Genomic DNA, 24,383 nt, shown 5'->3' on the forward strand with positions numbered 1-24,383 from the left:
CAAATCTTTTCACAGAGAAGTCAGTGCAGCGTTTCTGTGAGTGCTTATGGCTGTATTTACATAGACCTTTTTGATAAAACTTACTTAGTTTTTACCTTTCTTTCTCCTTTAAAGTCAAAATGGTTTTCCTGCCGTTTACGATTCGGATACAAAAATTCCGTAACTTTTGGATCATACCATGATATTTTCGTCCAAGCACGACACAACTTTTCACAAAATTAACACACATCAGAAATTTTTGTATTTAATTCGAATTTTCACACATCGTACTCGTAATTCGTACTTTAATGAATCTGGCCCTAGGAGTAGCTTATCCTAAAGAAGTTGCGTTATGAAGAGCTGGCTCCTTCTGGAAGCTCAGGATCAGGCACAATGACCAGAGATGGCTGCCTACACACCAATCTTACAAATACATGTACATGATAAATACATATATTGGTTCATGAAAAAAATATTAAATGGTAGAATACATTGTAGAATGAATGTGAACAGTGTAATTTAGTAATAACCATAAATATCATGAAAGAAACCAATGTGACTGTCCTGTATGACCTGCATTTCAATGCATTTAATACAGTTAAATACAAACCATTAGATTATAAAAAAATATCCTATTTGTGTAAACTACTACATATTGTCAAAGCAGACACCATGCTATTTAATGCATTCACTTAGAATACAACTAGCTATCAGTAAATACTAAATGTCATTAAGCATAGTACACCATACGGATATGCATACACAGACTAAACGGACTGGCTTATCATAACTTTTATTATTTCACCCATTTTAAATAACTCACATCTGCCTTTAGCTGTAGCTGTGACATAACCCAATAGAATATGATACTTGGCTAGCATTTGGTCCACTTGCGATCATTTGCATTTTATTTGATACAATAAGGGGCTGATTTACTAATCCACGAATCCGAATCCCCGAATTGGAAACGAACATTTTGCGACTTTTTCGTATTTTTGCGATTTTTCGTCACCGTCACGACTTTTTCGTAAATTGTCGCGACTTTTTCGTAGTCGTTATGACTTGCTTGTATATTGTCGTGACTTTTTCGTATTGAGCGCTCGTAAACGGCGGGCAAACCTTTCAGACTTAGCATGATTTTAGAAGCCTCCCATAGGACTCAATGGCACTCTGCAGCTCCAACCCGGGCCAAGGAAAGTCTCCCATAGGGCTCAATGGCACTCTGCAGCTCCAACCCAGCCCAAGGAAAGTCTCCCATAGGGCTCAATGGCACTCTGCAGCTCCAACCCGGCCCAAGGAAAGTCTCCCATAGGGCTCAATGGCACTCTGCAGCTCCAACCTGGCCCAAGGAAAGTCTCCCATAGGGCTCAATGGCACTCTGCAGCTCCAACCTGGCCCAAGGAAAGTCTCCCATAGGGCTCAATGGCACTCTGCAGCTCCAACCTGGCCCAAGGAATGTCTCCCATAGGGCTCAATGGCACTCTGCAGCTCCAACCCGGCCCAAGGAAAGTCTCCCATAGGGCTCAATGGCACTCTGCAGCTCCAACCCGGCCCAAGGAAAGTCTCCCATAGGGCTCAATGGCACTCTGCAGCTCCAACTTGGCCCAAGGAAAGTCTCCCATAGGGCTCAATGGCACTCTGCAGCTCCAACCTGGCCCAAGGAAAGTCTCCCATAGGGCTCAATGGCACTCTGCAGCTCCAACCTGGCCCAAGGAAAGTCTCCCATAGGGCTCAATGGCACTCTGCAGCTCCAACCCGGCCCAAGGAAAGTCTCCCATAGGGCTCAATGGCACTCTGCAGCTCCAACCCGGCCCAAGGAAAGTCTCCCATAGGGCTCAATGGCACTCTGCAGCTCCAACCTGGCCCAAGAAAAGTCTCCCATAGGGCTCAATGGCACTCTGCAGCTCCAACCTGGCCCAAGGAAAGTTACGATACTGAAGCTTGAATGAATCCGAAACTTTCGTAGTCGGCGCGACAGCTACGAAAAAGTTGCGACAATTCGCGCAAGTCGTAATGGCTACGAAAAAGTTGCGACAATTTACGAAAAAGTTGTAACGGCTACGAAAAAGTTGCGACAATTTATAAAAATTTTTTTAAAAAAATCGCAAAATACCGATCAATACGGAAAAAACACATTCGGACGCTTTTCGGACGTTCGTGGATTAACTAATGTAAATGTGCCCCTAAGTGTCTGTTTTTCTTGTATAAATGCACTTAACTCATTCACATTTTAACTCAGAGACAAATTAAGCATTTTAGCACAGCCTACATGTTTGATGTTCCAGTAATTACTATCAAAAATAATTTATGGCCTAAGTGATATATGTATGATGCCAGTTTATTTCTTTGAGAAGAGTGCATGTGTTTGTAACTAAAAGCAACACATGTGTTTCCGTTTCTTTTAAAAAATCTTTATATTAAAAAAAATGTATTGATAGTTATGGAGAATAAAACAAGCAGGAACATTCTTTGGTAGCACTTAAAAGATGGAGGTAAATTACAATTCTACAGAGTGTTTCTTCTAGTTCAGTGTCATTTAGAGATGATGGGAGGATAGAATTTATTCCACGTCATGTTTTCCTGGAATAGTAAATGGGATTGCTCATGGTTGCAACAGTATAAACTAAGCGATGTCTTTTGTATATAGGATCTCCTGAGAACATTGTGGCTGAATGGAACAGAGAGCTTGTGTTTAGGAGATCCAAAGGAATGACGTCAAGCCATAGGCAGAAAGGGATTTTTTAAGTTTGCATAGGCTAACATCTCGGCTGAGAATGAGTCTCAAAGCTGGTATCAGCCTCCTACCTTGCCTGCACCTGAAACCATTACGTCAGTCTGGGTGCAGAAGCTGATATCGCTTCTAAAAATTCAAACTCTCATGTTTCTTTGCTTATATCCGCCACGTGTGCCTGCACCCGAGCCGACACAATGCTTCCATGTGCAGGAAAGGTAGGAGGCTGATGCACATGGAGGGGCTGATTCTCGGCAAGTCGTTTTCCGCAAGCCAATAAACAGCCATCACATAACTTAAGGCAACTAAAAACATTTTTAAAAAACAGCTTACAAGATAGTACAGAAGTATATAAGTCTTATTATTACAGAGCAAAAAAACAATAACAAATTGGACTTATTTGCTTAAGATGGACTGTATGTGAGATGGCCTCCTATATATTAGAGCTTACAGGATAACAGCTTAACAGGTTCCGGATAATAGCTATCATGCCTGCATTATTATTGGAAACCTGCTTAACCTCTAACTTATTGCATATAAGACAAGTGATAGCCTATAGAAGTTTTTTCCTATTGAAAATCTCTCAGGGGTGCTGTGCAGTAGTGATTTAACTAGTGGTTTAACTATTTTTTTTTTAGTAACATCAATAATTTACTAAACAAACTAAACAGCTTAATTAAATCTACTAACGTCACAAGCATAATACTAAATACCTTACTGTCACTCCTAGAATCTCATTCCCTTCTGGGCAGCCTGAGATCTCACTAGGAAGGACGGCAGGGATACAGACACCAATGAGAAGACATTGTGCAAAGTACATTAAACTAGCACGGGAGGGGTTTGTTTGCACAAAGCCCACATGACAATGACAAGTTCTGAACAAACAGATTCCTGTTTCAGGCAGGCAAAGGTGATTTTTAGATAAGATGGATTTAACTGGATTTTGGTTTGTTGAGGCCTAAGTTGGCCATACATGGGCTGATTTCAGCTGCCGATATCGACCCTGTTTACTTTTCAGGGACCGGAGTGGCAGGTATTTTAAGAATGCAGTGAGGCATTTTAAAAATTAGATTTTTGGTTGGGGGTTGACATGTCCTTAAGTAAAAACATGCACCAGCCCAGGGCAAAAGTAATGCAGCAACACTTTGTTTCCTATCTTACCCCAATGTCTTTCAGCAGACAAAGACTTGCTAATGTACAATGGATTAAAAGGTTCAAATTTTACTCTAATACGTATGCAAGGGTCTGCACTAGAGATGATGCAAATAAATGAGCCACTCTGCCCAAATCCCAATTATATGTGCTTTGTCAACAATCAGTTTTAAAAGTAACCAACCCACTCTCTATATACCCCATTAATCATTAGTCTTTGCCAGTAGAGTTACAGTGTTCCCATTGATCTTTCTCATACTGACTAGTCTGTTCTAATGCCGCTTAATTACAAGATCAGTTCTACCTTGTCTTTTCCCAGGTTACAGTCTGCCAGAGATATGCAACTAGAAAACTTAATCTGATATTTTTTTTTATTCACAAACAATGTAACTTTTTAAAACATTTTTATTTGAAAATGTGAAAGCACAAATTAAGGTTCAAATTTGGTTTGGAATTCCACCAAATCTTTTGTGGAGTCCAAAGATTATGGATTTGGTGCATCCCAACAATCTGCCGTCCTTGATTGCTCCTTCCTTACAATCATGAGCATTCATCGTATTTATTTATGTCGACCCTATAACCTGAGACTGATTCAAGTGCAAATGGAAAATATAAAATCCAATCGAGTAAGAGTTCAGACACAAATCATCTCTGTCCATCAAAACCTTTATACACTAAAATACTTTTTTTTTATGAGACCTGTATAAACCAAAACACAGCCTCTGGGTTTTAAAACCATAAGCAGTGGGCATGCTAAATGGATCCCAGGTACAGATTTTTGGTTTTTCATATTTTTTTCATTTTCAGCAACTTTAACACCCCCCCCCCCCCCCCCATTTTCCGTGTATGCAAAATAGCATTCCTGTAATGGAATTCATGTTGTGCTTACATTTTGCTGCACTACCGAAATTGACCTAAACTCTACCCTTTTAATTTGTGTTGTGTTCCAAATATTTCCATTCTAAGGGAAAGCATATAAACTGGAGTTACTGCACTTCCACCAAGTCCTTGATAAGGCAGCCCTTAGGTCACTGGTGCAAACTGCATAGTAAGCTTAATTTGTAGAATTCTAATAATTACTTGCACTTAGGACTACACTAAGAGAATTCAGGTTTTAATGTAAGGTAACTTAAGGTTTGCTAATGCATTCTGCCAGCAGGGTTGTTCACTGGGCAAACAGTGATTTCAAAGAAACCAATGTACTGAAGAGACATTCTCCCTAATCATGCAGGACATTACAGCTGCAACATCTCTCCATGGGGTTTTTCAGATATCTAAATAGATTGATTTTAGGCTTTTAAATCCTTAATCCTTTTTGCAAAAGGAACAAGTACAACCAAGCTGCTAATTATCTTGAAATTACTTTTTAAATACACTTTACCTTTATAGGGAGTTTAAGAAAAAAAAGGTAAAAAAAAGATAAATCCATCTTTGAATGTTAAGCAAGCAAGAAATACGCACATTAAAATAAAAGCAGAGATTAAAAGCCCAGGTTAATTCAAACTTCTGATCAAATACATGGCCCGGTGAGCACGGCATTCTGATCCTATTTTATTCTGTTAAGGTATTGTAAGACAACTAGGGTTGCACTGAATCCCGGATTCGGTTCGGGATTCGGTCCAAATCCAGGCAGGCTTTTTTTGAAGGATTTGGTTTCGGCCAAATCCACGGTCCCAGCTGAACCAAATCCGAAACCTAATTAGCATAAAATAGCATTTACTAATTAGCATTCGAAAAGGGTTAAATGACCAGGAAAAATTTTTTTCGCCGCGCGCATTGATTTTTAACATGTTCCGCGCCTAATTAGCATAGGTTAATTAGGGTTCAGATTCAGTTCAGGAGTTGACCGAATCCTTCAGGGTGGGTTTGGGGGTTTGGCCGAACCTAAAAAAGTGGGTTCAGTGCATCTCTAAAGACAACCCTATTAAAGTGCTGCATAACTTTATAAATATATAAATAAATGATGATTATATCTAGCCAATAGGTTGAAGGAAGTGTGATTTAAATAGAAAGAAGATGAAGATGTAAAGTGGCACAGTACAGCAGACCTCTGAACTGGTCCAGGCCCCACTCTTCCTCATGTTCCCCCAAAGGAGAAGGGGGACCCCGTGAATAAGGAGTAGCTTGTGTGTAGAATAGCTCCTACATGTACGTCAGACATAGATGGGGAGGCCCATTTATCAACATTCTCAATTTCATGGTGTTAGGTTTTCGAAACCACAACAAAACTCATTTCCATGAATGTCAGTCATTTATCAAAATATTTGAAAAACTGAACATTAGTTAGGGTTGCTAGTACAGCAATGCTGAATTTTGAAAAATTTCCCCCATACTTTCAATCACATGACAAACTTTCAGTGTCATTTATTTACTATAAAGTCACATTTGTGCACACTTTGCACGTGAGTGATTCATTCTATGTGTTCCAGCTCATTTCTAACTAAAGAAAACATTAAAGATCTCTGTTCCCTGCTTTTAAATAAAAATGTATAATTGTTGTAGCAATTTATTTGAAACTGTTCTTTTTTTTATTGCCAGGGGTTTGCTGTTTATAGTAATCAGATGCTGTATAAGAAAGACATTAAGGGTAAGTAGTTCCTTCATACCTTCTTCATCTGAAAAACTGAGTCATAGTTTCACTGAATCCTTTTGCACTCCATCCTTTTGCTTTCCAGCCAATAGCAATACTGAAGAAAAAGTAGAAGAAAATAAGTGAGATAAAAGCTTGTGGCTCTGAGATTTCTGGAAAATCATGTTACCTTTTCTGTCATACTTGTAAATATGATATTTTCCCTATATAATTGTGTACATATAGGTAGAAGTTGCACATTCAGCAAATCGGTAGAAACCTGTTTTCATTTTCTAACTGGATAATCTGAATATAATGTGATACTATAGAGTAAAATAAGAAAATAATTATGTAAGACAGAGAAGATTTACATGTAAAACACTGGAACATGATTCACAGCAATTTCCAGCCTTTAATCAACCTATATAGTCACTATGACAGAAAACCCTAGGGTCAATTCCATCAGAAGATAATATACCTGCCTGTATGGAAGAAAAACTGTGCAGACACAGGGAATACATACAAACTCTTGGCAGATGGTGCACAGGCAGAAATACAAAATCAGGGCCTGCATTGCTGCAAGGCATTAATGCTAACCACTAAGCCACTGTTCAAGGCAGATAAGAGTAGGACTGTAGAAGATTTACCCGACCTTTATTAAATGATTCGTCATGACATTTTGTGGGAATATTTCTGGAGACAGAAGCATCAAGAAACAGGTGAAATATTTGCATTACTTTATTATAGCTGTATTAAGGGAATGGAATTATTTATGTGTCACACTAATATTTTTTTACATTGTGTAATTACTCCATTGTAAGCATAATATTGCTGGCAAAGATATTGGAAAAGGGATACCACATTTATCATGAAAAAAGTTTGACTTCACAGGTAGGAAAGCTTTTGTAAGGGGTAATAAGGAATAATACACATTTAATTTATTGAAAAATACCAATATTGTGAGTTTGTGCCACAAGGTTTTATGTGTAGAAATCTTGCCAGACTAGACTCTAGGATGACAGTGGATGTGCTCTACATAGATTTTATTAAAGCATTTCATACAGTACCACACACAGGGTTAATAGTTAAATTAAGGAATATTGACCTGGAGCACAATATTTGTACTTGGATAGAGAACTGGCTGAAGGATAGATTATAAAGAGTGGTGGTACATGAAACATTTTTTTATTGGACCATTGTTGTTATTACCACAGGGGTCTGTCCTTGGTCCTTTGCTTTTTAGTTTGTTTAATGACCTTGAGGTGGGCATTATAAGTACTGTCTTTACTTTGATGCCGATGACACTAGATTGTGAAAACTACGTTTCATGCAGGATTTGGCCACTTTGCAGAGTGATCCAACTAAATCAAATAGCTGAGTAGCAAACTGACAAATTAAGTTCAGTGTTTATAGATTTAAGATGATGCACTTTTCTAGAAATAACATACATGCTAGCTACACACTAATGGTACTTCTTGGTAGCTTGCAAAAAAAAGGGCTTTAAAGGTGGCCATACACGAAGCAATAATGATCTTTCCTGCGGCCATTGGTTAGTTTCCCCCATTGACGTTCAGGGCTGAATCGTCAGATATGTAGGTAGAAACAATAGGGATTCTGCCTCCACCTGCTGATTCAGTCCTAAGCATAGTTTTTGCTTGGGGGCCTTCAACGGTGCAAAATCAATATCTTTGAACCCACCCAATCAACGAGACAACTGATGTCTGTAGCCTTTGCGCTATTAGTCACCTCGCCGATCCGCCATACATGCGCCAAATATTGTACAAAATGAGGTTTCGTACGATAATATCAAGTATGGCCAGCTTAACTCATGGGATGAAAACATACAGTACCCTGCCTCTTTATAAATCCCTGGTAAGGCCTCCCTTCAAGTATACAGAATATACAACTAAACTGATAAAAGAAGTTGAATTAAACCATGAGGGAAGACTGTCAAATTGGGGTTGTTTTTTCTGGATAAAAGGAACTTGTGAGGGGGCATGATTCATTTTTACAAATACATCAGAGGACATTATAGACAGATAGCAGGGGGATCTTTCTTCCCATAGAAAATATCGCATAAAAAACACGCTAGAGGCCACCCCTTTTAGACTTGAGGAATTGAACTTTCATTTGAAGCAGCGAAGGTGGTTATTTATCACTAGGTTATTTATGATGAGGGCAGTGAGGTTGTTGAATGTTCTGCTATTTTTCGTTTAATGTCATATTTATAACTGTTATCACATACATTTTGGCAGCACCACACAAGTTTGGTGACTTGGTTCTTGGACCCCCATACTAGACTAATTCACACAATTTAAAGCTTGTGTAAAAGCTTGAGCATTTAGCAACCACTGCAAGGCGAAACCCTTACCCAGGTCCTTTCCTTATGTAACAAAGGTTTTTTAATATACATCTGTCATTCAGAACCTAACATTATTTTAACTGAATGAACATGGATTCCTTTTATTAAAGCTAATGTGCTTGGAACATTCCCCAATGCAGATACTATAGAAACCAAGTATGGCCATAAAATATACAAATGATAAATATACAATGACAAAATGATGAATATATTTTATAAGGCTTAAAAAAGGTTATTGGAATAATAATGCTAATAAGACTTAAACAGATTATTAGATGCTAACATTACTAACAAATACATAGCACAAGGTATTAAATGAGCTGTAGCTTTAAATATATAAAAGAACTCACTGTTAGATCCTCAGACATAATTGTAAAAATTTCTATCCCGCAATAGGAATAAAGACATGTGTTGGTACAGGAGCAAGCTTAGGGAAATAATTTATTGTGACCTTATCTCTTACTGTTGTTTCTTCCTATAATAGATCATAGCCTCCTGACAAGGAAATGAGAGGTGCAAAGGAAAATTGCTTTTCATCAGCAGTTTAATGCTCCCATATGTCATATTCTATCTAGATATGAAGACATTTACATATGCACATGTTAAAATTCAAGGAAAGTAAGATCTTATTTTAGTCTTTCTATTGAAAAAGCTTTAATTCCTTCATTTTTTATATTTCCATTATAATTTTTTGTGAACAGTGACTGTTTCCACCAGTGCAAGTTATAGGAACAGGGGCAAGTAACATCGGTAATAGATCTCATTATTAATTAGGAAAGCATATATATTATTTTTTCTGGTGAGTGATGCTACCCCATAGCATCAGCTGCTATCATTTTCTGCTGGCCAGAATGAAAGATTATTTGCTGCTGTACTGAAGAAATAGAAGAGGTCAGGTTTGGATATCCTGGTTTAAGCTTGAGTAAGCATTTGTTGTGCTTCTGGCTGATTTTACAAAGGCAGAGCACTTAACTGGCCAAAAAGACATGAGAAATCAAAACAAAGATATTGCATTGATTTGCAAAACACTGCATAGCAAATAAGTTCCAAAATAGAAACTTTTTTTCTGTTTATTTGCAAGGACTGTTATTTATATACTGTAGCTTAATACCTTTAGCCTGCTTCAGCAATCCTGCCTACTGGCATTTTAGCGTAAAGATTATTATTGAATATATTTGTTATAATCTATTCACTGACTTGCCAGAGGGGACTGTGCCAGATGCAGAGTTGTGCTATCTGGCAATATGGTTTATGGTTGTGTTGAAAAATATTGTACATTTCTGTGGGACCTGCATTAAGTTAAGACTATAAGCTCTGTTGGACAGTGACTGCTGCAATAAATCTGCTATAAAACCTCAGCAATTCCAACCTGCATGGTTCTCTTCATGCATTCTCCTCTATACAGTACTGTGTACGATTATAATGCTTGAATAAAGAGGTAGTTCACCTTTGTATTAACTTTTAGAACGATATACGCAATGATATTCTAAGACAATTTGCATTTGGACTTTTTTATGATTTTGGAATTACTTAACATTTGGTTCAGCAGACTGGAATTTCAGCCACTATCTGATTGCTAAGGTCAAAATTACCCTAGCAACCAGGCAGTGGTTTAAAGAGACTGGAAGATGAATAGGTGGGGGCCTGAATAGAAAGATGAGTAATAAAAACTGCAACAAAAAAATTACAACTTCACAGAACAATAACTGTGATGTGAATTACCCCTTAAACCCTTGAGAACAACAATGGGAAAGAATAACTATAATGCCTAAGGTCTACGACCCCTTTAAAGAGAACGATTTTATGTTGTGTATGCCCTTCATAAAGTTATTGTTTTTATTCCTTGTGCAGCCAAATGTTCTGATTAATAGACAGCATAAGTCGTTTCAGTTTTATTCGGGATTCATGGAACCTAATCATTATTATTCATAGAGATCCACTAATCAGGAAGATCACATAAAATTATCTCTTACTCCACTACATAGAGTATAAGAAAAAGGTCAATTGGATAGTTAGTAAGTGCCCTAGGGGACACTGTGCAATGTTTGTACCAGTCATAGAAAAGACAGTGGTCTTATTATAGTGACACCTGATGACAGGTTACTAGGGTTATACTTACGTATGGATTAATGTAAATACTCTCAGACTATTTTAGATCTTGTTTTTTTTAACTATACATACGTTCAAAGGAAATAAAGATCAAATTCTCCCTCCATTGCAGCACAGCCGGAGCAATAGACCAAAGGCCAAGTGCTTTTATACAGGTCATGAACTCTACAGTGACTTCGAATATTCTCATATTTTGCCACGAGAGGTGCTTTATTTATTATAATACACAAGTTTCGGTAAATCATTTGACAGAAATTACATCACAAGACACCAATTATAACTGACATCACTAAGCACCATTAAAAAGGGTATAATTTCGTTTTTTGCATTTCACATCCTGATTTCCCTTTTTATGTTCAGTACTGTATGCCAGCACAAAAAAATATAAACACCAGCTTTGATGCTTCTTTTATGTGCCCATAGAAATGGTAAGAAGATATGTAGGGACCTTGCATTGTTAGCTTTAACTCGCCCCCTTAGATAGATAGATGATGTGCTATGTTCCCATGTTATTTTTTTTTGACTTGTAGCATTTTACTGCAATTATAATACACTAATAATATAAAGGGGCTACAGTAGGAACTGCCTAAGACCTTGCTAACTATGAATGAACCCTGAGGGAGAAGGTGCTGGCAACCTATTTCAGTAGAGCCACACTATTCCGCACTTATCCATGGCACATTGCTTTTCTCCTCTGTGCCTAGTAGCATTTTACTGACTGACATGTTACGCTCAGATTGAATTTTCTGGTCCTGAATTTAGATGGCCATCTCTTTAAGGTTATGAATTATTGCCTTTTCCAAGATTTACACCATTCCAAAGAATTCATTTAACTTCTCAAAAGAAAATTGGCAGAAAGCACTGTCTGCTTTTTTTAGTGGTGCCTAATGTAAAATATGGAACTGCTGCTAAGTAGAAGTTAAAAGCCCAGATGCATTAGGGAGTAAACAGTTGAATGTACTATTAGTAGTCATTTCAAATTGCCAAATAGAGGAAAATATTGTTATATGCGTAGATTTTATCTTTATGGGGATTGGCAGTGCAGAAACACAACCAGTCTTTTGTTTTCTATAGAAAAATAAGGATTTCATAAATGTCTTCCAGCACCCAGCGTTTGGGAGACATATTTATTATGAGATGTAAAACAGGTGAAATAGTGGAGCATTAAATAATGGCAGTTTGCCAACATGTGTGCACCATTTTCCTCAAAATGTAACATCCTGTTGAAACCAATATCCCCATTCCTGCAACAAAGGCAAAGAGTCTTTAGGTTAATAAACCTTCATGTTTCATGATTGACATGCTTCTCATACTACAATGTGTCAGACCAACTTAATTCTAATCCTTGCTGGTATCTTGGCATTACTTACTTACTGCCCTATTACCCTTCCTTATTGAAGAAAAGAGCCTTCTATGTTTCACTTGGTGTTGATGGCTTGGCACTGTGTGATCCTTCCATACAGTATCAGATTGGGTCTCCTGTGGCCCACCAGAGAACCCAAAATTGTTGGTCTACTTTCACAACTTGATAGAGACTTTGGCTGCCACCTGTCCTGTTTTAAACCACACACAGCCTCTGTACTCAATGGACTGACTGATTCAAAGTCTCCTCTCAGCTTTTTAGTTTTGTAAAACGAGACAATATTCCCTCCAGTTGTGCACACATGACATCATAGCCCCACCCACAACATCACTAGTACACCCTCAGATGTCACGGTTCTACCCCTGACATCACTGTTCCACCCACTGACATCATTGCTCTGCTATCCAGGTTTTGTTGCTGGCAAAGCTGGAACCTTAATGGTGCCAAACAGTATTGCAATTATATAGGTTTAGGGGCTGATTTACTAACCCACGAATCCGACCCGAATTGGAAAAGTTCCGACTTGAAAACGAACATTTTGCGACTTTTTCGTATGTTTTGCGATTTTTTTGGCGTCTTTACGAATTTTTCGTTACCAATACGATTTTTGCGTAAAAACGCGAGTTTTTCGTAGCCATTACGAAAGTTGCGTAAAATCTTGCGCTTTTTTCTTAGCGTTAAAACTTACGCGAAACTTTGCACCTTTTAAGTTTTAACGCTACGAAAAAGGCGCAACTTTTCGCGTAAGTTTTAACGCTACGGAAAAAGCGCAAGATTTTACGCAACTTTCGTAATGGCTACGAAAAACTCGCGTTTTTACGCAAAAATCGTATTGGTAACGAAAAATTCGTAAAGACGCCGAAAAAATCGCAAAATACCGATCTTTACGAAAAAAACGCAATCGGACTCATTTCGACCCGTTCGTGGGTTAGTAAATCAGCCCCTTAGTGTGGAAATATGAAAGAACTAATGGTCATTTTTTCAGATTGTGGAGAACACCACATGCAAACCAGTAATTGTTTTCTGCTTCAACAATTAACAGACAATTGTGGGTTCTGTTTGCTCCAATGAGCCCCAAAATGTTGTGGTTTTTTTTACAATAGCTCCTTTTGAACGGAAAAATGTCTGGCATATTGACGTTACTGGCATTATCAGTGCACTCCTGGGCTCCCTAATAAAAGGTAACCAAGAAAAGAAGAATGATAATAAGAGCACTGGCAGTAAATACGGTTCAAAGGAAATTGTTGAAATAATGTTATGATTAACATTTTCATTATTGCTCCCTTCCTACACTCAAATGCCAAATATTTGTAAGGCAAGCATAGAAAGTTAAGAGTTTTTTCCCACTAGCATATTGAGGCTCTCCAGGATAAAGGAAGGCCTTATAAATATAATGTCTCTGACAAATGTTATTGACATTCTCTGCATCATTCAGGAGCCATCTGTTGCTGTGAAGGAAAACAATTATAAAGCGACTAATCTGTTTGTACCTGCAAATGTTGTGCAGCATTTAATAAGGAACTACAACACACATTAATATTTATGTTTTATATATAAGCTATTCTCTGGCCGCATAGATGATTAGTCTTCTTGTTAGTCACATGACTAAAAAATCACATTTATATGTGAATTTATTTCTATATAAGAAGATGCTAAAACAGGCACTATTTTGGATGTCAGTAAGGAGGGTGAAAAAGAAAAAAAATGAGGCTAATTCACAATAATTTGGAGATTAATTTGGAGATAATGTAACGGCGAAGGGGTTGAAATCTCTTTAGCATTCAGAAAAATCCCATATGACTTGAAATATACACTCTGGCATTAACATCCTGTACAGGGATGTGGGTTTTACATTTAAATCACCTCTTGTGCCTTCCTGTACAGTTCTTTAGCAATGCCCGCACTGAGCTTACTGAATGTTAAGTGGTTCAAGGTGACCTTCAGCATTCACCAATATCTGATACAGAGTATCTCATTCACTATGCATCCAGAATCTTTCACAGCTTTCCTTAATTAACTCTTTATTGGTCCTTTAATTAGAGATTTGCTTTCACAGTTTTCTAATTGTATTCTTAGTTCACATTCTCTTTTGTCTCGATGTGAAGTTACCATAATAACTGACTGCTACACTGCACTTATGGGAAATATTCTTTGTGTTAGCTGCTAGTAAACTTTATTGCTTAGTCTTTCCTTTTTTGCCTTGTTTTTCATAATTGTTTTCCCCTTATCTCACTGTTCAGTCTCAATCCGGCTATTTTTTCACTGCACATCTCACACTGGGCACATTTTACACAGCTGTTAAAACAAGTGGAACAGCAGATCACTATGGAGAAAAGCACTTGACCTTGTGCCAGCCATGGTACCCTATTATGGCAACTGAGCATACTGTTCTCAGCAGAGATCAACTGTCGTATGGCCATATATGCCTGACTAATGGGCAATCATTTCCCAAGCTATATTGGAAACAGGAGGTGGTTAGCTGCTTGTAGACAATTCTAATCTATTTACCATGACATTATCAATGTGGGGGTTCACATGCTAAAGCTTCAGGTAACCAAGTGATTGGCCTGCTGGCTACAGTTGTGGATGAGCAAATTGATATGAGTTGCCATACTATGGGATTATTGTTGGAACACTAAATAGAAGTGCAGCCAAAAAATTACCACACAAACCTGTCAGTAGAGATATTGTGTCAGGCTGATTATACTCTGTGACCAGTCCATCAATCATTGATCACTTTGGCCAGTTATATGAATTAAGCTATACGTGTGTAGCAAGTCAAAAGTTGAATTTCAGCTACTGATTTGACACCTATGCCCCCCATTGTAATTTAATCTAATTAGCCCTATATCGCTCATCGGGCATATCAGGAGAAGATCCACTTCTTTGGTGACATCAACAAAGCCTTACCTCGTAAGGCTTGTGTTTCAAGTGGAGGTTTTTTCAATCAATTTAAATGGGGCAATAAAAGTGAATCCATACTTTAAAGGGGTAGTTTACCTTTAGTATGATGAAGGCAGATATTCTGAGACAAATTGCAACTGGTCTTTATTAATTATTTTTGTGGTTTTTCTTTTACTTAACTCTCCAGTTTAGTATTTTAGCAGCTATCTGTTTGCTAGGTTCTTCTTCCTTCCCAGCAAACAGACAGTGGTGTGAATGAGCGATTGTAACATGAATAGGCAATGGGCTGACTAGGAAGATACCTGTAAGTAAAACAAAGTAGCACTAACATTAACATTGTAGCCTCACAGAGCAATAGCTTTTGGGTTGCTGGGGTCAGTGACTCCTGCAGAAGCTGGAAAGAGTCAGCAGAGGAAGTCAAATAATTAAACAATAAATAATGAAGCCCAATTGCAAAGTTGCTAGCAATAGGACATACTATAAAGTACTAAAAGTTAACGTATTGGTGAACCTTCCCTAAAAATAAGATAAAAATTGTTTTTTTTTTTCTAGAGGTGGAAAGAACATTATTTATACTGAATTTTAGTGCAAAAGTTCTAAAATAGCTTTTCTATGATTTAAATAGTAGAGTAGTTGCATCCTGTCTGTACAGTGCAACCTAGGTTACAAAGTTATTTGCATCTATTCTTATGGATGAGCGCTGCCATATTACAGGTACGACAGGTACCCTCAGCATACTAATTAGCAATAAGCAGATGATGCTATACAGCTCTAAAAGGGAATTGTAAGGATCAGCAGAGGCAGAGTACAGAAATGGTGACTCACGTGTAAATGCAAACCTGCAGAACAAGTATGATTTGCACTCATAAAACCCCTTTTTTTAAAATACATTTCACATAAATTATTAGTAATGTATATTTCACATCTGCCTAGGGAAGTGATCCACAGCTGTGACAGAGCGCACAAGGTATGCAGTCACGCAACCCATGCGTAATCACTAGGCCTGCTCCCATAGGTGTAGTCTTCCCTAGAAATGATGGATCACTTTTACATATGCTCTGCGTTTAACAGGGAAGATTACTTTAAAGTAATCCCACCACTGAGACTGCAGGAATCCCGGTGACCTTGATATACACTTGACCTTGGGATTCGTTTCTTGGAAATAGCTGCAGTATATCATCCACATAGATTTGTGTAACTAAAACCCCACTGCTCATGCCAGAAGGTAGAAGACATTATACTCTGCAGTTAATGAGGTAAATTCTACTTGTTAGAAAAAAACACCATTTCAGTGCAATAACAGGCACCGTTTGCACAGGAAAGAACCTGTCAAGGAGCATCTTGCCAGCTAGTCTCGAGAAGGAAATCACACATCATCAAACCTCTGGAGATGGCTTCAAGCTAGAAGTAAACAGACGCCTTACAAGCTGAATGATATCAAGTCATGGAGAATTTCCTTACCATATTCTGTGCACAGTGCTGTTAATAAGTATTACATGGTTCCTACTCTCCTGTGGGGTAGCACAATAAAAACAAATCAGTCTTGGGGGAGAAATGAAGTTTTCCCTCATTTAGTGGTCCCGTCGATATATAATGCATAATACATTTCCCTGATTTTACTTCTCCTGGATTTGACAATTTTTTTCTGGTCCTCTGAACATTGTAAAATGGTGTTTCTACTGTATTCAGAATAGTTATTCCCAGAGAGGGAGACCAATTCAGATATGAGACTTACTCATATCAGTTCTGCACCTTTATTGTCCAGACAAGGACCCCTTTATTAATATTTAGAAAAACTTACTGTTATTATCACATGCAGGCATTCCAGGTTCCTTTTTATTTTTCCCTTTTTCATTTTAGTCCTCTGAACACTTGCCACATATATTTTAAAAATAAAATGGCAGATCATCTTTTACAGACATATCACTTGAGAAAGATGATTTGCTGTGCACTGCCACAAGGAAAGCACCAGAAGAAATTATGAAGAGTTCATTATTAAGTAGAACTGTAATGAGCTTTTTAATGAATTAGAGAATACATGAATTAGTTATGAGTGGAAGGGAAATGGTGAAACAGTGAGAAACAGGCCTACTAATAAGCTTGTTTCTGGAAGGAGGAAATTCAGCCTTTATACAGTGATAATATTCTCTCTCTATGGTCACTGCATTCATTTGCCTTTGGATCTATCTGTACTTGCATTTTAAAGCAACTACCATTTTCAGAGTAGGGGTTGCATCACTTCCAGAGCATTTAAAACCACTGGACTCAGTTCTGGTTCTATTAAAGGAGGGGTTCACCTTTAAGTTAACTTTAGTATGTTATAGAATGGCCACTTCTTAACAACTTTCCAATTGGTCTTCATTTTTTATATTTTTGAATTATTTGCTTTCCACTTCCAACTCTTTCCAGCTTTCAAAAGGGGCCACTGACCTCTTTGAGGCTTCCGTTTTATTATTGTTGTTACTTTTTATCACTTTTCTTTCTATTCGGACCACCACCTGGTTGCTATGGTAGTTTGGACCCTAGCAACCACATAGCTGTAGAGTTGCTGAATAAAAAACTAAATAATTCAAAAACCACAAATAATAAAAAATGAAGACCAATTGCAAATTTTCTTAGAATAGCACTCTCTTCATTGCACTAAAAGTTAATTTAAAGGTGAACAACACCTTTAATGCAACACACTGTTGAAACTCTATAGCTACCTCCAGGGCCAGGGTGGCAGTAAATCCAGGGTTCCCCAGTATCAATAGTAACAGTTGCACACCATTTATTACAAGAGGATTTTTTGACCTTAATGAATAGCTTCAATATACGCTCTCCATTTTTGAGCGCCCACATTCGCTTGTGCATTCATAGATGACCCCTCTTGTGTCATTTTGTGTTACATGTCCTCGCTCAGCAAATGAGAAAGTTGTTCCCATAATGGCCTGTTAATAAAATACAGATCAGGAAGAAATCAATACTGCACAAAAACATCTCTACAAACTTCAATTTGCATTTAACTAAATTACCCAGCCAATCACCTTAAAGTGCTTCTGCCACTGCCACACCAGCCCTGAATCGTGGTTCTTTAGCAAATGAGTCAAACTGAGGATCTTGTTACTATATGCATATAGGACATGTTCTATTTCTTAAACAGTGATCATCCTACCTTTATACAAGACCTACAGTATGAATTCATGGCTATCTTACTTTCCCTATTCATGCTGCCAATTGCTCTATTTCACATTGTGTTACAATGATTTTCTAGGACAAAACACCATCTGTGGAAAAAATAGCAACATAAATAATGAACTTTCTAAACACGCAGTTATATATAGACAGTACAGTATTTTTAGGTTATGTATTATGTATAATATAATTAGAATTGATTGTGTCCACAAGCAGAAAGCTTTATACATACCCTTGATCGTGTGGGATTTTTCATGTGAATTCCTAATGGCCAGAATCCATTACAACTTTTCAAGGGTCAGCTGAAAGTATATCAATCACCTCCCATCAATTTCCTATTGCCATATCTTTTCCTGATCATTACTTAGCCAACTGCGCATACTGATATAGCTCTTCAAGGCAGAAAATAATGGCTTTATAAATGACTGCATGAAGCACTATATATAACATTGCTTTCTAATATTTTATTTCTTGAAATGTTTTTATATTTTCTACCTGCATGGTAAATATTAAAGAATTCTATACAGGCAGTAGGATATGCCAATATAATACTAAATCTAAAGCAGCAATAGTTTAATGCGTGTGTGTGCTATAAAACCATAAAATCAAATCTGAAGGTTTTTATACTTGAATGGCTTTATTCATTAGTTACATGGGATTTGTAAATGGCAAACATTGCTAGAAAAATATACTTTGGGGGGTATTTACTAATGCTTGTTTTTATTCACAATTAGTGATTTTTTGCGACAAAATATGATTTTGTCATGGAAAAATCTACATTTTTTCACAATTTATTATGCAACAAAACCAACAACAAACCTGAAAACAAAAATACACCACCTAAAACCTGTCGAAGTCATGTAGAAGTCAATGGCAGATGCCCCTTTAACGACTTGTGGATCTTTCTTTGCTTTGTGGTTTTAGAATTTTTCGGGGTTTTTTGACACTGGTGTTTGTGCCATAATAGCATATTTTTCTGCATTTTTTTTTCCACTTGTGCATTTTCAGTTTGCATCTTTTGATAAATGACTGACATTCATGGGAATGAGTTCCACTTCCAAAAGCCCCCTGTAAGCTGATAGTGTGAATAGAGGCTGCCTAATAGCCAATCTTAGCCCTTATTTGGCACCTCCATGAACCTTTATGGTGCTTGTGTTGCTCTCCAAGTCTTTTTACATTTGACTCTGGCTCACGAGTAAGAAAGGTTGGGGACCCCTGATATTCTGTATATTATTTCAAACTCAAGAAAAAAATTATGTCCTGTAAACACAAAGAGTAGTGTCATTATTGTGATAGGGATGGTCACTCAAGAGTGGAGTAAAAGAGGAGAGAAAACACAAAATGGAAGTAATATTGATATTTAAAATGAAAGAGACAGAGGAGCAAGACCAGAGCTAGGGGTAGGCAGCATAGGCAGCTGCATGGGTTGCAAGAAGTGAGGGGACACAGTTGAAAGGTAGAGAATGGAGGGTTGTGATTTTGTTAGTGGCTGTAGTAGTAGTGTGAAGGGCTTGTGCAAGCGCAGTTGGGATAATATACATGGCAGCACCAGGCCAAGCAGTATTGCTTTGGGCGCAAATGCTACTTAGCCTGGCTCTGCAGAGGAGAGGTGTTTAGAATTTCAGGGGAGGTTGGGGGCAAAATGGGAAATTCTAAGGCCAAGTAGAAATGCATCAAGATTCATAACTCAGTTGCTGTTTTGTCCTGTGATGCATTGTTTTCACAATCATAATTGGCCAGTAGTGGGAGACAAGGAACCACACACATGTGTGTCCAACCCATATACTCAGAGGAAGGGTAGAGAAATAGAAAATGGAGGTTTAACAGGGTAATGACATGAGAAATCAGGTGAGGAAAAGGGAACATATTAAGAGATAATAAAGAAAACAGACATAAGAATAGACTATAAATGAAGGGAGAAGAAAACTCATGAGAGGGCCCTGAGTTTCTAATCAACCAATCAGAAAGCATATATGGTATATGTAAACATGGTGCAGCCCATACATGATTGTAATGCAAGAAAAAGAGTATTATTCTAGAGAACTTTATGCAAGATTCATGGCAATTTCTCGTTCACAAAACCATTTTAAGATTTTAGAAAATCAACTCTTTTTCTAAACCAACAGTAATAAAGAAATGTAAGTAAGATGCATGTGCTCATGGGGGAATATGTGGTCCAATTGGTTTACATATAAGAAAAGCTAATATAATTCATAGCTATATCAGACTTGACGTTAGTTGTGACAATATGTTATAATTTTGCTTAGTTAACACATACAGCTTTCAAAATTTCACAGTTCTCCCTTCATCTATCATTATAAGTGAAATTGATCTCTCTTGTCTAGTCTGATAGCGCAATGTTCTTTCCCAGCTAAACCACATTCTCTTAATAATTTGTAATTATTCAAACATTTCCTGAATCCAAATGAATTTATTTGTTGGATCTGGGTATTTGACTTTGCATGGACAAAATACATTGTTGATTGTATGGATTTGGAGGGATCGTTTACTTCTCTGTTCTTAGATTATGGTAAGATTATTGTTAGATTAATATTCATTAAATTTGCATTTTCACAAACGTCACTGAACTACTTTAGAAGGTTATTAGGTTCAGAAGGCTTCGTTTTAAATTATGTACCTATTATGGGAAGATAAACTGGGACTGTCAAGTTGTGCAGCCAACTATTGGCTCCATATATAAATTTGATGAGGGTGTGGTAACAATTATTAGTAGGTGTATGCCTCGAGCTTGCAATTTCTTTTTCCATTTAAAATTTATCAAAACACTTTGCCACTTTCATCACCATAGTACTGTAACCCTATCTTGGCTAAAAAAGCCTTGTCTGTAGAACATGGATTCCATTGGACTCTTGCACACAGGGTGGGCCGCTAAGCAGAAGAGTGAAGTAAGGGTGTTGTGGAACTACACCTCTCATGCTGTTGTGTAGAATAAAAGTAGAGGACGCAAGAGGTTCTTGCACACAGAAGTAACAACAGGATTGTCAAAAACCCACAGGGTTAATACTCACAGACAACTGAGGTAGTATTGGTGGAGATGGCCTGGTAGGTTTAGGGTTCACTTTCTAGGGTTTCTATTAAATGTAATTTGGATCACCTACAGTAAAAATGGATCACACAACCTAATTCTTCAATACTGCGACCCCTTCACTTAGGCTAGCAGAGCCTAGGGGAGACAAACCTCCAGCTATAAATCCTTGTTGGAGCACAGGCTGTTCCTATCTCATGTTCTTAGAAGATGCTATAATAGTAGCTACCCTGTAACTGACTAAACCTCATTCATGGGGTCTCTGTTCCTTGATTTTTACTAGAAGAATTGCCCCTTTAGGGTAAAACGGCCTTATTGACTTTAGGCTCCCCAAACACATTCACCTGGTTCAATGGATGAAGGCCTAAGAGGAAGTGCCACCCCTTTCCTAGCACTAAAGTGTGACAGGAAGTGGCCTTAAACCTATGGGCCAATAATACATATATGCTCATAAACTACCTTAGATACAGTGGCTGCTGCCTACTAAGAAAAAAGAATAGGAGTGCAGGGTTTAAAACCATAGGGGCTATTAGGCTAGTGCCACATGGGGTGGATTCTCAGCCTGTGGATAAACATTCATGTGGCACTATCCTTAACTCTATGGGTCCCTACAGCAGTATTATAACACACAGAGAAACACAGAAAAATCTATTAAAATAATCTATTTTCCCCCACAGGAATGAATTTCTTAATTTAATTATATGATGTTTACGTTTGACTTGTGTGTGATGTTTGCCTTGTATTAAATCTCACACATTTTAAATTTCTTATCTGTATTATTCCTGGTCCATCTAGTATTTATATACTCAAAAAAGGCACATCATGATGAGCAGTGGGGAGAATGGCAAGGGACAGCAACTGGTGTCAATAGCCATTATATTTACAAATAAAGGTATATAAAGGTATATTGGAACCAGGCCCAGATTTGTGGGAAGGCCTCAAAGGCCTGGGCCTAAGGTGGCATGTTTTTTGGGGCACTATGATACCCAGTCGCATCTGTTTTTCCTTGTTTTTACAGACATCTGGCACACTAGGGACTGCATGCACTTGAGATTTTGAAAGTAATTTGAATCTCTCATGCCCAGTCTGGGTGTCTGTAGGCACTTTGGGGTGGTGGGGAGGCAGCCAGAACAAACAAGCGCATAAAGCATGAACACGTGTGTTGTAGAGGGTGGGTGGGTGTGAGGGGGCACAGTAGGTGGCAGACCTAGGGGCGAGTCATTTTCAAATCTTGCACTGATTGGAACATAGATTAGAATTACTTGTTTATTAGGCAAAATGCATTTGGGTGGAATTCTCCTGTAAATGCTGTATTTTTCTTCTTTAAGGAGAATGGGTGTAACTGGGCAGTAGCCACACAGTCTGTAAAGGAAAATAATGAATCAACAGGCAATTATGCAGGTTTCAAAGGTTGAACTTACCTACCTTACTATGTATAACTAATGTCTAACTTAAATGGTGCATAGAATCATTAAAAATGCTGGCACTTGAATGTCTCTATGCAACCATCTCAGTACCTGAGCTAGCAGCATGTTTCCATTTTATACCAACCATTCTTCTACCCTCTCCTTCTAAACATTTGGATTAGCTTATGTACAGTATTCAAGATAAAGGCTTTTGCATATGCAGACCATATCACCCCACCCCTCTTTAACATGTAGCTGATATCATGGAAACTTACGTAATTGGAGAAAATGCCAGCAACGAACTGAGTGTGATTTCAGAACTACATTTTGCTCAAATGCTAATATTCGGCACATCATATAATTGAGGTGAGACACTGGATTAGCTAACAGCTACGAACCCCCGAATCCATTGTAAGTGATTCGGCCGAATACCGAACCAAATCCTAATTAGCATATGCTAATTAAGATTTTGAAAGGTTAAAAATGTTCCACTTCCATGTTCAAACGAACATTTAACCCTTCCAAATCCTAATTAGCACATGCTAATTAGGATTTGGATTCGGTTTGGCCAGGACCGTGGATTCGGTCGAATCAGAAACCCTGCCAAAAAAGGCCAAATCCTTGGCGAATACCGACCCAAATCCTGGATTCGTTGCATCCCTTATTTTATATAAAAAGAAATGATAAGCATGCTGAGATAACTGGTTTCATTAATGTATGGAGCTCTGTAATAATTGCAATTTTACAAGATGAGGGCTGTCAGATCGAGGTGCATTCTTCACCTTATTTTGCCTAAATGTTTTTGAGTGTATTGGCAGTATTTTCTGGCATCTTTTCTTCTACAATGCAAATACTCAGGCACTGGTTACTCTTTTATGTATAATAAGGCAAAGACATATATCCTGTAACTAACACATTTATTCATTCATTATTATTTTCAACATAATTCATTTTAAACATTTTTTTAGGAAATAAGATTGCATTATTATTACCAATGTAATTCTGTTATTTTACCATTTGTTATAATCTTCAATTGCACTCAAATGAGCAACTTATTGGTTGGCGGTCTGGCTGCCTGAAACATTAAATGCTCCTGCAACAATTATGATGCGTTGCTATTTTCATTAAACCATTGACATCCTGAGTAATTAAAATGTCCCATAATTAAAACCTTGGCAAAGCAACCTTTTCAGTGCATGCTGAGCATCATTTTCTATATGAATATAAACTGATAATTAATTTACTTTTTCTGATAATACCTGCTCTACCTGTAATGCCCTATTGATAATCCCCTGGCAGTTCCTTTATACTTAGCATCAAACATTCATACAGGTTATTTACTCACCTTATGCATCTTCCAGCTGGAGCTTGGGGATCTAGATGCAGCTTTCTAATCGATGTTTTTATTTCCCAAAGCCTCATCAAAGCCTCCACATTCAAATTTGCATGATTTTATGCTCGTATCCTTCCCCATTAACATGTGTTACATTTGTCACTTGACAGATACAACTGGCTAACACAGATATATAACATAATGACTATATTTGTATGTGCATATGTATGCATATGTATATCTGATGCTGTGTGT

The 24,383-nt window shown here is 37.7% G+C and overlaps 1 protein-coding gene across 8 annotated transcripts in view; it reads left to right on the top strand.

Annotated features, from left to right (window-relative positions):
• The window catches only part of slc8a1 (solute carrier family 8 (sodium/calcium exchanger), member 1), a 273,885-nt gene that overhangs the window by 32,638 nt on the left and 216,864 nt on the right, over positions 1-24,383 (top strand). For all 8 annotated transcript variants that reach the window (XM_012963817.3, XM_012963818.3, XM_004914680.4 and 5 more), the window contains exon 2: positions 6,401-6,449. The gene's annotated coding sequence lies outside the window, so the exon portion shown is untranslated. The remainder of the gene's footprint in view (positions 1-6,400; positions 6,450-24,383) is intronic.

Source organism: Xenopus tropicalis, chromosome 5, assembly GCF_000004195.4.
Source record: "Xenopus tropicalis strain Nigerian chromosome 5, UCB_Xtro_10.0, whole genome shotgun sequence".
In the NCBI taxonomy this organism is placed as follows: Eukaryota; Metazoa; Chordata; class Amphibia; order Anura; family Pipidae; genus Xenopus; species Xenopus tropicalis.